The sequence below is a fragment of the Nannospalax galili genome, unplaced genomic scaffold (assembly GCF_000622305.1).
Source record: "Nannospalax galili isolate Female #2095 unplaced genomic scaffold, S.galili_v1.0 scaffold158, whole genome shotgun sequence".
Classification (NCBI taxonomy): Eukaryota; Metazoa; Chordata; class Mammalia; order Rodentia; family Spalacidae; genus Nannospalax; species Nannospalax galili.
In genome coordinates, this window is record NW_008345290.1 from 6,337,067 (window position 1) to 6,351,558 (window position 14,492).

The following is a 14,492-nucleotide window of genomic DNA, read 5'->3' on the forward strand; positions in this document are numbered from 1 at the left end:
AAATTTACTTAGTGTTTTGCCTGCATGCAACTGCACCCATGTCACAATGCCTGTGGAGGCCAGAAGAAGGCATTGGAGCCCCTGGAACTGGAGTTATAGATGGCTGTCGACCACCATGTGGGTGCTGGGAACTGAACTCAGATCCTCTGCAAGAGCAGCCAAAGCTCTTCACTAAGCCATCTCTCCAGGCCGAAACCTTAATTTAAGACAGGGTCTCATACTGAACCTGAAGTTCACTGATTCTGCTAGACAGCTGGCGAGTGTGCTGGGGATCTGCCTGTCTCTGCCTCCACAGCACTGGGATCATAGACCTGTGCCTCTGTGCCCAACTTTTACCTTTTAATTATATTTTAATTTATTTATTTTGTGTGTGTGTGGTGGGAGTGGGGTACACATGCCATGACATTCACGTGGAGTTCAGAGGACAACTTGTGGGAATCAGTTCTCTTCTACCTTGTGAGTCCTGAATTCAGGTTGGCAGGATTGGTACCAGATATCTTACCTGCTGAGCTAGCCTGCCAGCCCAAGCCCCAGTTTTTGATGTGAATTCTGGGAATCAAAACTCAGGCCCTGACCCTTGCACTTCACCGACTAAGCTATCTCCCCAGAGCCCCATGATTCCTTTTCATGAAATACATTCATAGACTTTTCACCAAGATGGCATCAAAAGTGAAGAAGGAAGCACCTGACTCTCCCAAGCCTGAGCGGAAGCAAAGGCATTGAGAGCCAAGAAGGCAGTGCTAAAAGACATCATCCACCTTCCAGTGGACCCCATGGCTCTGGAGAGAGCCCTAAAACCCTCACGAGAGCCCCCAAGAAAAGCAAGGTTGGCCACTACACCATCATCAAGTTCCCAGTGGCCACTGAGTCAGCCATGAAGAAGACAGAGGACATCAACACATTTGTGTTCACTGTGGATGCCAAGGTCAACAAGCACCAGATCAAACAGGCTGTGAAGAAGCTCTATGACATTGATGTGGCCACAGTCAATACCCTGATCAGACCTGAAGGAGAGAAGAAGGCCTGTGTTTGACTGACTCCTGATTACGATGCTTTGGATGTTGCCAACAATATTAGGATCATCTACACTGAGTCCAGCTGGTTAATTCTAAATATACATTTTCTTCACTATTAAAAATTTACTTTCATAGGATCAGCGTGCTATTTGGAAAAATACGTTACTTGGAAAGAGCCCAAGTAACCACACAGTTGAAGTGACCTTGAGCAAAGCATGCTATTTCAGTGGGCCTCAGTTTCCTTTTTTGCACCAGGTGGTTGTTGAGTCAGACAGTCCTTCCAGAAAAGCACTGAGAAGGGGGCAATGTATCTGTGTTGAGTCAGTTGACCTGCCTGAATCTTGAGTGGCCGTTCGCACAGGAGTTGTGTGATACCCACTGTGTTACTTGGCTCCTCTGAGGCTTGGTGTCCATCTCTGGGAATGGGGTCTGCCTGAAAAGGTCCCTGAGAGAGTTAGATTGACGAAGGCACAGACAGCGTTGGAAGGCATTTTCCTGACCAGCCTGGCACATGCTATAATCCCAGAACTACAAGGCAGAGGTCAGAGAATCACACAAGTATGAAGCTAGCCTCATCTACAAATTGCATTCCAGATACATAGCAAGACCTTGTTTCAAACAAAACAAAAGAAACAGACAAACAGCCTCTCCCCCCAAACTCCCCAAACAAAATAAAACACAATACAACATAAACAAAAATATAAGCAAGATGCTTTGAAGGGGAGGGGAAGGAGGGAGGAAAGCCTGTCTCTGAGGAACACAGGCTGAGGAGGCCTGACCTTGGGCCAGTGAGACCTCTGGGTGGCCCCTCCCATGGAAGAGAAAATGATGTAACTGTTGTCAGCAGGCCAGAAAACAGGATGCCTTGATGCCAAGATTCGGTGGGGACATTGCCGTGGGGAAAGAAAACCCTTCGAACCTCAGCCTCCTTGCTGATTGCACTTCATGTTTCAATTCTTTATTTATAATGAAGATGGGAAAGTTTGCAATTTTGACAGTTCCATTTATTTCTACATTTTCATCTAAAACAATGCAATAAACGGCAATTATTTCTACCCAGGGTTTTATGAAACTGGATAAATGTCAGTATTAATTAAACACATTCAATGGACTGTGTATCTCTTCTCTTGCTGTCTGTTTCTCTTTCTCTACCACCAGCCACCACCCCTCCCCGTGTCTGTCTTCCTTCTTAGCTCCATCTCCGTCCCTCACAGAGGAGAGAGCACAACTACCCTGAGGGGCTGATGTGGTGATGAGGAGTCATGGGCTTGAGCGCACAGAAGAGCTAATCCTCTCCCAGGAAGAGCCAAAAGGAGTTAGAAAGCCAGCTTCCATTCTTAGGCTCCTTCTCCAGGCCTCCAGGGCCCACGAGGCTCCCCAGCTGCTCCCCCAGCCAGGAAGCTGAGTGGTTTCTATCAGCACTTGTGGGACAGAGGAGCTGTACCTGAGCAAGGGAAACACAAGACTGGCAGACTTCAACCCTCTCCAGAGTTGTTCCTCAGGTGTCACTCACACGGCGTGGCTGGGCTCTCTGCCAGCATAACAAGCCCTCAAGCAGGCACTGGATGCTTTCTCTAAATGATCAAATATTTTATATATTTGTGTAGGATTTACTTCTTTAAGATTTTAGGGTTACCTCTTCAGAAGTGGGGAAGTTGGAGGGGAGGGAGTGGGCATGGATTTGATCAAAACACCTTATATGCATATATGAAATTCTCAATAAAGTTTTTGTAAAAGTTAAAAAAAGAAAGCTTGAACTGAGCAATGACTCAGCTATTCATTCATTCAAAAAATAAAATAAAATAATTGGAAAAACTGTGTCATAAGTAAACAGTAACAACCACAAGTCTAGTGGAAGAAGGTGGGAGTAAAGTCACCAAAACAGAGCAGATGTTTGGAGGCATCTGATGAGGTCATCGAAACAACCAGGCATGGTTCCCAGCTATGGCAGAAGGGCAACCTGGAAAATCTACTAACTATGAAGACCATAGCTCCCACCTTCTGATAAAACCACAATTCGAGGCTTCTGAGCCAGTCATACTGTTTCCTGGGACAAACCCAAGGGGGAGTTTCTACCTGGGCTCCTGTTTAAACAAATGTCAAATGATCAGTTGAACAAAGTCTTCAAACAGTCTTGAAAAAAGACAGACTTCGGCACAGAATATGGACCCTTGTGAAAGAAGATAGAATTGAAATTATTCATGTAGACCCAAGATTCGGCCACTTATTAATTTAGCTAGCTAGCATCACCTTTTAAGGAATAACTGCTTGTAATTTTTCTCATATCAAAAAGTATCACTTGCTCCTTGTAGGAAATTTATAAAATATAGAAAAGAGAGAGCATGAGATTTATAATCCTATCATTCATTTAACTACCACCAACATTTAAGGCCAAATGCTCATGTATGTATAGATATACCTATTTTATCTAAAAAGATAAAAGTTGCTACATGATTTTAAAATATTTTATTTAATAACATACCATGAATATATCCTATCCAATGATCTCTCTCTATGACATCACTCAAGTTGAGCCATCTTGGCTTGCAACTACCCTCTTGCCTGCCCTGTGGAGCAGAGTTGTTCGATGAACATGATGTGTTCACCACTGATACCCAGACTGCTCCTTAACTGACATCTAATGGTTTTTGAGAAAAGCCAGGTACATTCTGTTGGCTACAGACCTCTTTGACTTAACATATGAAGTACTTCCTCTGGCATTTGAAATACGGGGATCTGTCCTGAAACTTCCCAACACATATCTCTGCCTATGAGTCCCCAATAAATTACACTTTGCACTGTTCTGGACCGGTCTGCCACTTTCCTTGGTCTCATGGCCCGTCCTGCTTTTGGTAGTTGGATTTTATATACTGGAACTGCTATTTTTTTCCAAAACAGCTTGTAATTACTTTAATACTATAGAATACATTGGGAAGATGTTATTATATTTGAACAAACCTCTGAGTGATAGGGATTTGGTTTTCTAATGTGTCACCTTTTTAAACAATTGTGTGATAGGTATCTTCGACTCTCTCTTTTCTAGGCATCCTTCATGATCAGCTATGATTCAGAAGAGGAGGTCTAGTCCATTCAAAGTCAGCATGTCCAGAGTACCATGAATTACTTATCCAGTGAGTTGTGGGCATAATCTGTACTTTGCGAACTTCTCTAGGCAAGGAAGGACATGGTACTGGGGACCCACAGTCTTTAAAGCATTTCTGGAATTCTTAGCAAAAGGTTAGAATCCTTTGCTCCTGTCTCAGTTCTGCAGCTTCAGGGTGGGCTGGGAGTAGAATACAGAGTATTGGGGTCATTGTGGAGGAAAATGGAAAAGGGACCACATGGGAGCCCTCAGGAGAAACAGTTACAATTTCTCCAGATGTGCTTCTTTACCTGAGGGGTCTGCCTTGAGTCAAGAGTACAATGGCCCTGTAAAGTATTGGCTCACTCTTGCTTAAATTGAGTTCATTGTACTCCAAAGTGTGGGTGGTGTTTGGAAGTAGTTCTTCTCCCTGGCTCTTTGAAAAAGCTGAATATACTTTGTGAAATTTCCTCCAAAGGGCCCATCGCCTCTCATTCCACCAGGGCCTCCCCATACATGGCAATCCTTAGTTAACTCAAACAGATGAGGATGGATAATACATATAATATATAAATAGGTAGATCCATTGAGACAGTGTGAAAGAGAGATGAAGAAAAAGACAGAGAGAAAGAGAGACAGAGACAGAGAGACACACACACACACAGAGAAAAAGTCTCAAGTAGCCTAGGCTGGCCTCAGACTCAATATGTAGCAAAGGATGACCTTGAATTTTTGATCTTCCTGCTTCTGCCTCCTGAGTGTTGGGGTTCCAGAAATGTGTCATCATGCCTGGTTTCTGAGGTACTGGGGATGGAATCCAAGGTATGTGCATGCTAGGTAAGCACTCCAGCAACTGAGCTAAAACCCTAGCCCTGGATAATAGTTTTTAGCTCTGATAAGGAAAAATTGTTCTCAGTAACATAATATAGTAACAAATACAACTGAAAAATACCTCTAAGTATGTCTCTATGAATTAAATATACCTGACAGCTTACTCCTCAGTACACACAGGTAGAATACATGCTTACTCAGCGAACAGTGGAGTTTATTGCAATCCTGCACTATTCTTTCATTCTAAGTACCTTGAATTTTTCTTTTCCAGATCCTACTTCAATCCCAAAGGATATACCTTTGGGAAAATACTCCACTGATGACATTGTCACAGTAACTCTTATTGTTCTGTAGTGTGTTTTAAAGTGGCCCCGAATAGACACGCTTTTTGCTAAAGTAAAAATACATCAGTTTTTATGATCTAATTGTACAATTGGCTAGAATTTCTATCTATCTGTTCAAAGGGAAACTTGGTTTTAGTGAATTTGTTTTTAATAAAAATGTGTTATCTATGATAAATATATTTCACTTTGCTCAAATGGATTTGATTGGGAAAACATATTGAGCAGAAGTACTGGTAGAGCCTAATTTCATTGCTTGGAGAAAACGTATTGAATGCTGCTTTGAATTAAATTCTATTTGTTTTAATAAAAGTGTATTGGCCTGAGTGTACATATATTTGTTTTAGTGGCAGTGCATTGGATCCAATAAAACTATATTGGCTTCACTGCTTGTGTCTCCTGCTCAGTGAAAATGGATTGAATGGGAAAACGAAGTAGGCAGGAAGCAGCCCGCCCAAGGTCTCTGTTTGGTGAGTCCCCAAAGAAACTGGGAGGGAGGGGTTTCCATAGACTTCATATCAAAATTTGCTTTTAAATTTAAATACCTTTCACTACCAAGATTCAGATGTGACACTGAATTGCCATCATAAAGGAGGCAGATTCTGAAGTACTCTTCTGGGGGCAAGTTATGGGGCTGCCCCGGGGCACCAGAGGAAGAGAGCCTATGATAACCCAGAGCAGCTTTGCCAACATCCCTTGAGCTTTATACGGGCCTCATTGGTTCCAACCAGACACTGTCTCCCAAGCATTCCTAAATCCCTCAAATGAACAGAAAAGGGATCATGAGTTCTCCCCAAAGATGGCCTGGCCCATCAGTGTTGAAACAGGTCTGACTTTGAACCGATTATTCTGGAGGAGGAATTGAAGAAAGTACCACCCTGAGACACATCTCTGAGTGACGAGCCTATCTTCAGAGGGGCACTGCCACCTGGAAAATGGCAGCCTTGCAGAGTGCACCGATACATTCCACAGCTGTATGTGGCTTCCAGGTCTCCAGGTCACAGAACTTCTTTGCATAGGGTCCTGACCTTTGCAAAGCCAGAGTTAAAATAATGAGATTAACAGTGACGCTGACTGTCACTCTTATGCAACTGTCTTTCTATTATAAGCACATGTGCTCTGAATTGTTTTTCTCCCCCGAAGATGAACTTGATCTGACTGTTCTACCCAGCTTCATTTAGCCTTGATGAGAAATAAATGCAAACGCTATTTTCATTAACACCTTTGCTCCAACTTAATGTGCTAACAAGCTCTAGACTTCAACCTTCCTAATAACTGCTAATTCTCAAGGAGTGTCATTACCAAGGAACCCTAAGCCCTTGGTGTGTGTTTGCCCATTTTCTGAGTGTCTGAACTCTTGTAAGACCCTACAAGGTTACAGGGGGAAAACTTATTCTCAGACTATGTGAAATTATTCCCAATTATACTCTGGAAGTCAAGATGAAACGTTTTTGGTAAAGAAATTTTCTGTGCTGTCCTTGGTGATGTGGGATAGCAACCCTGGAGACAGCAAGGGATTCACTTGGGGTTCAGAATGTAGTATGTACAAAGTGCACCCATGTGATGTGGTGTGAGATGGTTTCAGGAAATCCCAGAGGAGTGAAGAAACGAGAGCTGGAGAAGGGAGGCAGCCAATTGAGGGCTAGTTGGTTTTGTTGCTTTTTGAGACTAGTTCTCATGTAGCCCAGGCTGGCTTCAAACTGGCTGTATAACTGAAGCTGGCCCCAAATTCTTGATTCTCCTGCCTCTACTGTCCAAGGGTGCATCACCACACCTGGCCAGAGGGTTTGCTGTTAAACAAGTTACCATGGTGATTAGCTAGCGTCTGGTCCTGCTGTGGAAATCTGGGAGCCGATGAGAAATGAGTGTCATAGATTGCACTATCCAAGGAACAGGGAACTGAGGTAGCTTTACACCAACCCATATTAACAGATCAATACCCATCTTCCTTGCTGGCTGAGAGCTGTTCTGGGAGTCATCCATTCTCTAATGCAAGAAGCCTGCCAGGGGAGCCTGTAGGTGAGCTCTACCTGCCAGAGAAAGCCAGAAGGCAAAGGGAAGTGGTGAGGGTGAGTTCTGCCACCTAGCGAATCCCATTTTACAGTTAAGGAAGATGAGATGTAGAGGGTTTCCCAGTGACACACAGTTAGCAAGTAGCCCAGGCAGAATGCAAACCCAGCTCTAACTCCCTTGGAAGCCAGTAGTTTACCTACCTAACTAAACTGCCTGGTTCTGCCAAGGAAGCTGGCATTCAAGATTTCAAAAACATGTTTAATGGGGGGATTCACTGAGTCAAGGTTGGGGATTGAGATCACAGGTAGGAGATGGGACCTGGAAGTGTTATGTCCCCTAAGGAGCTACTCTAGAGATGGCCAAGTACCTGATTTATTAAGGCTTAAACAAATCTTAGTATTTAGACACCTGTCTACTAGACACTAAATTCAAACTGTCCTATGGTAGACCTTTGGTCAGCAGCCAATTGTAAACGGCCTCATGATCCTGAGCCGCTTTGGGTGAGTTCAGGGTTCCCATCTGACACGCTGCTCCGCCGGCCCCCATGTTGATCTTGATCAGCAGTTAGCTCCTTTCACGGCCATCCTTCTGAAGTCAGCTTTTCCATCTCAGCCATGGTTGCTAATGCTAGCTGCTTTGTGGAGTAAGTTATGATGACTTCATGCTATAAAATAAAGCAGCAATCCTCACAGCTGTTTTGATTCCATTTAATGAAATGGTGGTGACATCTGAATGTCATGCAATAGCAGAGAGGCAGACGGGTTGTTGTGGTTGCTGAGAGGAGAAAGATCAGTATTATTCTCTGGGCTAATATCTCATATGACAATTCTGCAGTCACTGTTCTGTGTCAGTACGTGGCTGCTGCCACACTTGCTCTTCCCAGGGAGAGACTGCAGGCCTGTCAGCAGACCTTTGGCTGACACAATGGGACAGTAAGGGTGGAGATGACGCCTATGGTGTAGTGAAGATGGAGAGAAATATTTCTGTTCCTGCCATTCAAGAACTCTAACACTGTGCGGACTGCAGAGAGCCAATGGTGTGTGTGTCAGTCCATCAGAAAGTGATGGAAAAAATCTTTGGTTTCTCCTTTCTTCATCACACACAAAGGAGAGAGAGTGATTCTGGGAAGATATTAGACAGCAACCATGGAGGCAAGTTAAGAAGCCAGCCTGGTCCTCAATCAATTATGCAACAGTATTATCAAATCAACGCATTCACAGTGTGAATGCTTGCGGCAGATGGACGAACACTTGTCTGCTATCTGGAGCCACAAGAGTCAGATTTATTTTCAGAGCTTGTTTGTCTCATTTCTCCTTCCTGGTGCTGGAAGGCAGAGCATGCAGCTGTGATTTTTCAAATGTAAGAGATCTCCAACTATTTTATAGCATGTGAGATTGAGCCCTGTGAGCTAAACTCTCCAGGACTTCTGGCTTTTTCTCTCCTTAAAATAAGGACAAAATTTCTTTCTTTCTTTCCCTTTCTCTCTCTCTCTCTCTCTCTCTCTCTCTCTCTCTCTCTCTCTCTCTCTCCTTTCTCTCCTCTTTCTCTTTCTGCTGAAGTTCTTAATAATAGAAGAATGAAACTGGATCACTTTCTGACTGACTGGCCTCCCAGACCTGGTCAGGGATGGGCCTTATTGGAAGGGAGGAGAAAAATTTCTGTCTGAGATACAACCTGTGTTAGGATATTTGTTAGTCAGCTCCTTGTTATTATAACAAAATACCAGAGATAATCAGCTTATAAATAGATGTTGATTTGGGCTCATGGTTTCAGAGGTTCTGGTCCATAACTGGCTGGCACTTTGAACCTGTGGTGAGACAGCACATTACAGTGGATGCACATGTCAGAGGAAGTCTATTCATCTCATGGATGAGAACAAAAGAGAAATAGAGGAACAGGGTAGGGTCCCGCAACCTCCTTTGAAGGCACACCCAAATTACCTAAAGACTGCCGCTAGGCCACACCTCTTAAAGTACCGCCAAGCTGGGAACTAAGCCCTAACACTAGGGCTTTGGGATTTGAAATCCAGGTTACAACCGATGGGCTCTTCAGCACATGGCCATGCTGGCAGCCCTCCTGCCGTCAGGGGTTCTAGAGTTCTGAGCTGGAAGAGAACGTGAGGTGAACCCTCTACTTGAGTTCAGCCCAGAGCATCATTTTTTTGGACTTGGGAACTTCACGAGAGCTTTCAGTTTCCTTAATATGGGAGGAATCATTGTCCCTACTTCCAGTATTAAACAAAGTAGTTCCTTGTCCAACAAGGAATTAATGAGCAGCCATTGGAATTCATAGCCTCCTGACCTGGTGCATGACCAAGAAGCTGGATAGGCAAAGTCTGAGGGAGTGACTAATCTCCTGGGGTGGTGGTGGTGAGGCCCCAGCTGTATGCCTATGTGCTCATTCATCCTTTCATTCACTGTTCGGCAGTTGGTCTGCAAGTGTTGATTTGGTCAGAGATCATCAGCCCCATCCCACTACTGACCAATTATACCAGACTGTCTATCAGACAGTCAAGGATGAATCCCTGTACCAGGTACGGAAGATACCATGGAGATAGAGCTTCATCTCCATCCCCATGGTCCAGGGAGACAAAGTGAGACAGATACCATGATAGAAGGTCCTGACAGACACAGAGAGAATCATCTCCCAGTCAAGACAGCAGGAGGTAGAGAAGTGAGAGTGACTGGCTAGAGAAGCTGATGCTGAACTGACTGGAAAAGAGGGTGGATTCTGAATTGCAGCTTCTCTGGACAGGGGATGTAAACTGTGCAAAGCCCTGGAGAGTCTGCCAGGAGCCACTGTGGCCTCGGTGTGGGGCTAGGTCAAAGGAGAGTGTGGGTAATGGAACAAAAGATGAGCTGGGCCTGACGAAGCATGTGGTGGCCATGCCACACAGATCAGTCCGTATTTGTAGGAAAGCCCTTTGGAGGCAATGATCAGATTAGACTTTAGTTTCGGGAAGGGCCATTTTATGCCTGAAGAGGACTATAGACAGGAATGGCTCTAACAGTTACTGAGTAAACCAACTGAAACTTCTAGGGTATGCTGTTTCTTCCAACTGGGGCTGGGATCTGAGTCTTGGAGAGTCAAGAAGTAGATGGAAACATTTTCTTAAGAAAAACAAATGCCATAAAACTCATGTTGGGTTGTTTCAGGCAAGTGTGCTTTAGACATTGGATGAATTTGAAATTGAAAAGTTGAGATATCTCTCATCCATCTATCTATGATTCTGATTTAGGATTTTTTCTAAGTTTTTGAGTAATTATGTGTGGTAAGTCCTGCCCCTTAAGCTGAAAAGACAGCACTTTGTAAGGGTAGTTATAAGCTAGACTCTGCAGTCAAAGGAATCTGAATTTAAATCCCAGCTCTGCCCCTGATAGTAGCACAGTCTTGATCGGTTAACTTCACCTCTCCAAACATCAGATTCTCCATCTGGAAAGTAGGGTGGCAATCGCACCTCACACCTGGGGTACACCACCAAATCCGAATACACCCAGGTACACACGTGTCAGCTGGAAGCAGAGCCGGCTACATCAGGACCTTAAGAATGCCAGATGGGCTCAAAGGGCAAAAGACCAGAACCAATGGCTTCCAATGGCTCACAGGGAGACATGAGAAGTCACAAAGTGATCCCTCTTTCTTTTTATTTTTCTGTTCTGGCATGGTCTAGCAAGTTTTATTTATCAATCATTCAGCAAATAGAGAATGGGGCTCCTCCTGGTTGTGTGGGCCAGAGTCCTCCACCAGCCATGGTATAGGATTTCTACTCCAAGCTGCGGAACCAAACCCTGCCTCGCAAAAAATGACCCGCTTCTGCTCTAGCAAGAGGCAGGGGAGAATTTGGCTCCCTCGCTTATGATATCTACAGTAACCCATCGGCCGCTGAGCTGAAGGATGTGTTCTGCGCTCCCCTTTCCCCTTTAATGTGCCATTAAATCAAACACTCTATTAGCAGAATTAGTTCATTCAGTGTCTGCATGGAAACATCCTGTGAATTGCACAACGTCTCTCACAAATGGGCCTGCACTCTGGGGTCTACTTCAGTAGTTTATATCCTGCAGAGGAGGGCTGAGCTGCCCAAAGATCCAACTGCCTTCCTCTAAGTGAAATATTATGGCTTCCACAAAGGATAATTATTTGGATCATTTTGCCATGTGCAAACCTGCTGAATTCCAGACACTTTCAACCAGGCTCTGGCCCAAAGCCTGCTGTCCTCACACCTGCAGCCCACGACCTGCCTTGGCCACCGGCTCCGGATCCTCTCAGCTTCTCTGCTCTGCCTGAGGTTCAGTTCAGAGACTGAGGCCAAAATAGAAGCTTTAGCTGAGAGTTAAAAAATGGAGAATTTCCTCCCTCAAATTTAGGGCAAGGCTGGAACTTGGCCTCACTTCTCACTTATCACCCCGTCCACAAGAAAGCAGACAATGACAACTACTGGGCCATGTCACAATAATGTCATGTTCCAATAATTAGCAAGGATCTCCATCATGCGGTGTCACATTCAGCTTGGGCATGTTGAAAACCAGCCTGAGTCTCTGACTGCCCGGGCTCTCGTTGCTGCTGGGGGCGCAGGCTGCTTTTCCTTCATGCCCAGGTGCGGTTATCCAGGTGCTTTTGCTTCATGACGCTCTTCTAGTGTACTGGAGAGCATCTGCTTTTATACCAGGTGACTCTTACAATGATGTGTCAATAAATGTTTAATCTTTTCTATGAGGAGGAGCATTGTTTGCTATCCAGCAGCAGGTTTCCACATGATGAGCTAGGGAACCTGGTGCCCTCTATCTTGAATCTCCATCACCTGTTGCCCTCCATCTTGAATCTCCATTGCACTCTAGGGACCTCATAGTCTTTTGCTTCTAGCCAGAGAAGAATCTCAAGGGGGTAACTTGATTTGCCAGTTTTGGACTTTTGTTCATGTTCCGTGGGCTGGAATTCTCTCACATGGTCAAATCTAACTGAAAAGGAAACAGGGAGCTATTACCTAGCTGTGTACCCAAGAAGAAAAAGAAGTGAGACCTGTGCACATCTATGTAGTCTGTTTCTACCGCAGCACATCTTAAGATTGACGTCTTCTCTGGCTGCTGTCAGGAAGTGTGTAGCTTACTCATCTTCCTTATTAAATATGCATAAACAGTGAAGTAAATTGTTTTAAGGTTGGCAACCAATATGCATAATTATATCCATAGTAAGGACCAATTTAAATATTATTTACCATTATAGCTGGAACAGGATTACGATAGTTTCATGAGCTGGTTTTTCTGAGCTCGATGAGCCATCATCCTTTCATTCCTCCATTGCACATCCGATAATTTTTATTTGTGGTCTGCGTTAGCTTTTAAGGATACAGAGGTGCTCAGGAGTTATTTATTGTCTGGTGAGGCGATCAGAGTCATTGAAGTCATGGTCAAAGTACATGCTCTAGCCAGGGAGAGAACAGCTGAACATCTGGAAAGTTAAAGAACTTTCTGAGGAGCAAACATTTGATGTGGCTCTAGATGGATGACTGGATAGAATTTTCTAGGGATGGAAGAGAAAAGACATTCCAGGCAGGGAGGACAACTTATACAAAGTCCAGGGGAGTAGCCAAGCATGGCTTGTTCTAGGACTGGTAAGAAACTCAGTATGGCAAATGGTAGGGCTGAGCATGCAGGTTTATGTCAAATTGTAAGTTTTATTTGAACTGCAGAGGCATTTTTAATTTACCTGGAGGCTCTTCTTCTTAGAGTGGGGGAAATGACCTTACTAGGGGGTATGTAAATAAAAACTTCTTGACTTACTTCTTTGGTGGTTAGTCACTCTACATCACTCAGCTCTGGAGTTAGGCACCCACACTAAGCTCAAGGCTAAGAGAAAAAGGGACAGTTCCCTAGAGGAAATCCAGATACAGAACTGAACTTGAAGACTGACAGGTGGCCACAGCAGCAGGTGACCACTATGAAGGGGAAGGAGCAGGTAGACAGCTGTCCCTAGAGCTTGCATTTGCAGTTGAGAGAGAACCAGGTGTGAAAGAGAAAAAAATAATTTTATTTTAGTTTCCTTAAGTTAATGGGAGAACCAACAAAATGGAGAGGGCTGCTTTTACTAGATAGGGCCAGGTGGGAAGCTGGGGTGGGTGCTCCCTCATCTTCAGTCTGATGGATGAACTAACACCCCCTCCTGTTTCCTCTCAGACTCTTGGCCTGGGTGGCTTCAGGGCAGAACCAGTGGTTTCACTGTGGTTGCTGTAATTGTGCCAAGTCATGAACCCACAGGCCGAGCCAGGAAGCCTCTGCCTCAAAGCAGATAAGCCAGGCTAACAACAAATGCTCTACACTCCTTGTCCTGCCTGACAAATGGCTTGAGCAGGAACCCACAGCCTGGAGCAACCCCTGCTGTGCTGTTCTTGGGAAGCCATTTACAGTGGAACTGTCACTGCCCACAAACCCTGAGCCTCTGCAAGATGCATGATTTACACAGGTACTATATGGTGGGTGTAGTATGGAAAGCTGGACCTGGAAGTCACACCTGCCATGTTGGAATCCCAGGTCTACGCTCAACACCTGTGGGTTTGGGGCAAATGGCTTTAACCCCCAAAACTTCAGCTCTGTGGCACATGCCTGGGGGTGACAATGCCCACTGTTGTGAAGACTCAACAGAATAACCAGCTGGCATGGGGTGTGGCACAAGGCAGCTGCTCAGGAAAGCCAGCCTACTCCATGAGAAAATGGTGGGCACTTAACTACTTTATGTGGAGCTGTTGTGTAGGCCCCAGGCCTCCCCACAGTACTCTCGCACAATCCTCATGATCATCTTGGGTGAGTCTTTGTGCTAGTCTTACCTCACAGATGAGGAAAGAAAGGTTTCCAGTGAGGTTCTTGTCTAGGAGTTCACAGCTGGTGAGCAGAGACCGGGGATGTGAACCTAGGCAGCTGAGGAAGTTGAGGGAGGATGGCTCGGTGAAGTCTGGGAAGTGGGGTGGCTGACTTCCTTGCCTAGCACTCTCTTGGGCCATCAACAACCACCCTTCAAATCCAGCCGTTAGTTGCTGGAAGTGTTGAACTGTCTTGAGCCAAGTAGTGCACAGGAGAAGTATAAATGGCGCAAAGTACCCATTAAAAACTTACAGCCACCATCCAGTTTTAGAACCTTCATCTTTCAGCAGAAAAACGCTACTGTGCACGCCACCTAACCATGAAGCAAACAGAAGAGCTCCAGCAGGAAGGCCCTGGT

The 14,492-nt window shown here is 44.9% G+C and overlaps 1 pseudogene; it reads left to right on the top strand.

The window, feature by feature from the left end:
* Nucleotides 1–657: 657 nt before the first annotated feature.
* Nucleotides 658–1,135, top strand: LOC103740858 (annotated as a pseudogene).
* The last annotated feature ends 13,357 nt before the right edge of the window (nt 1,136–14,492 follow it).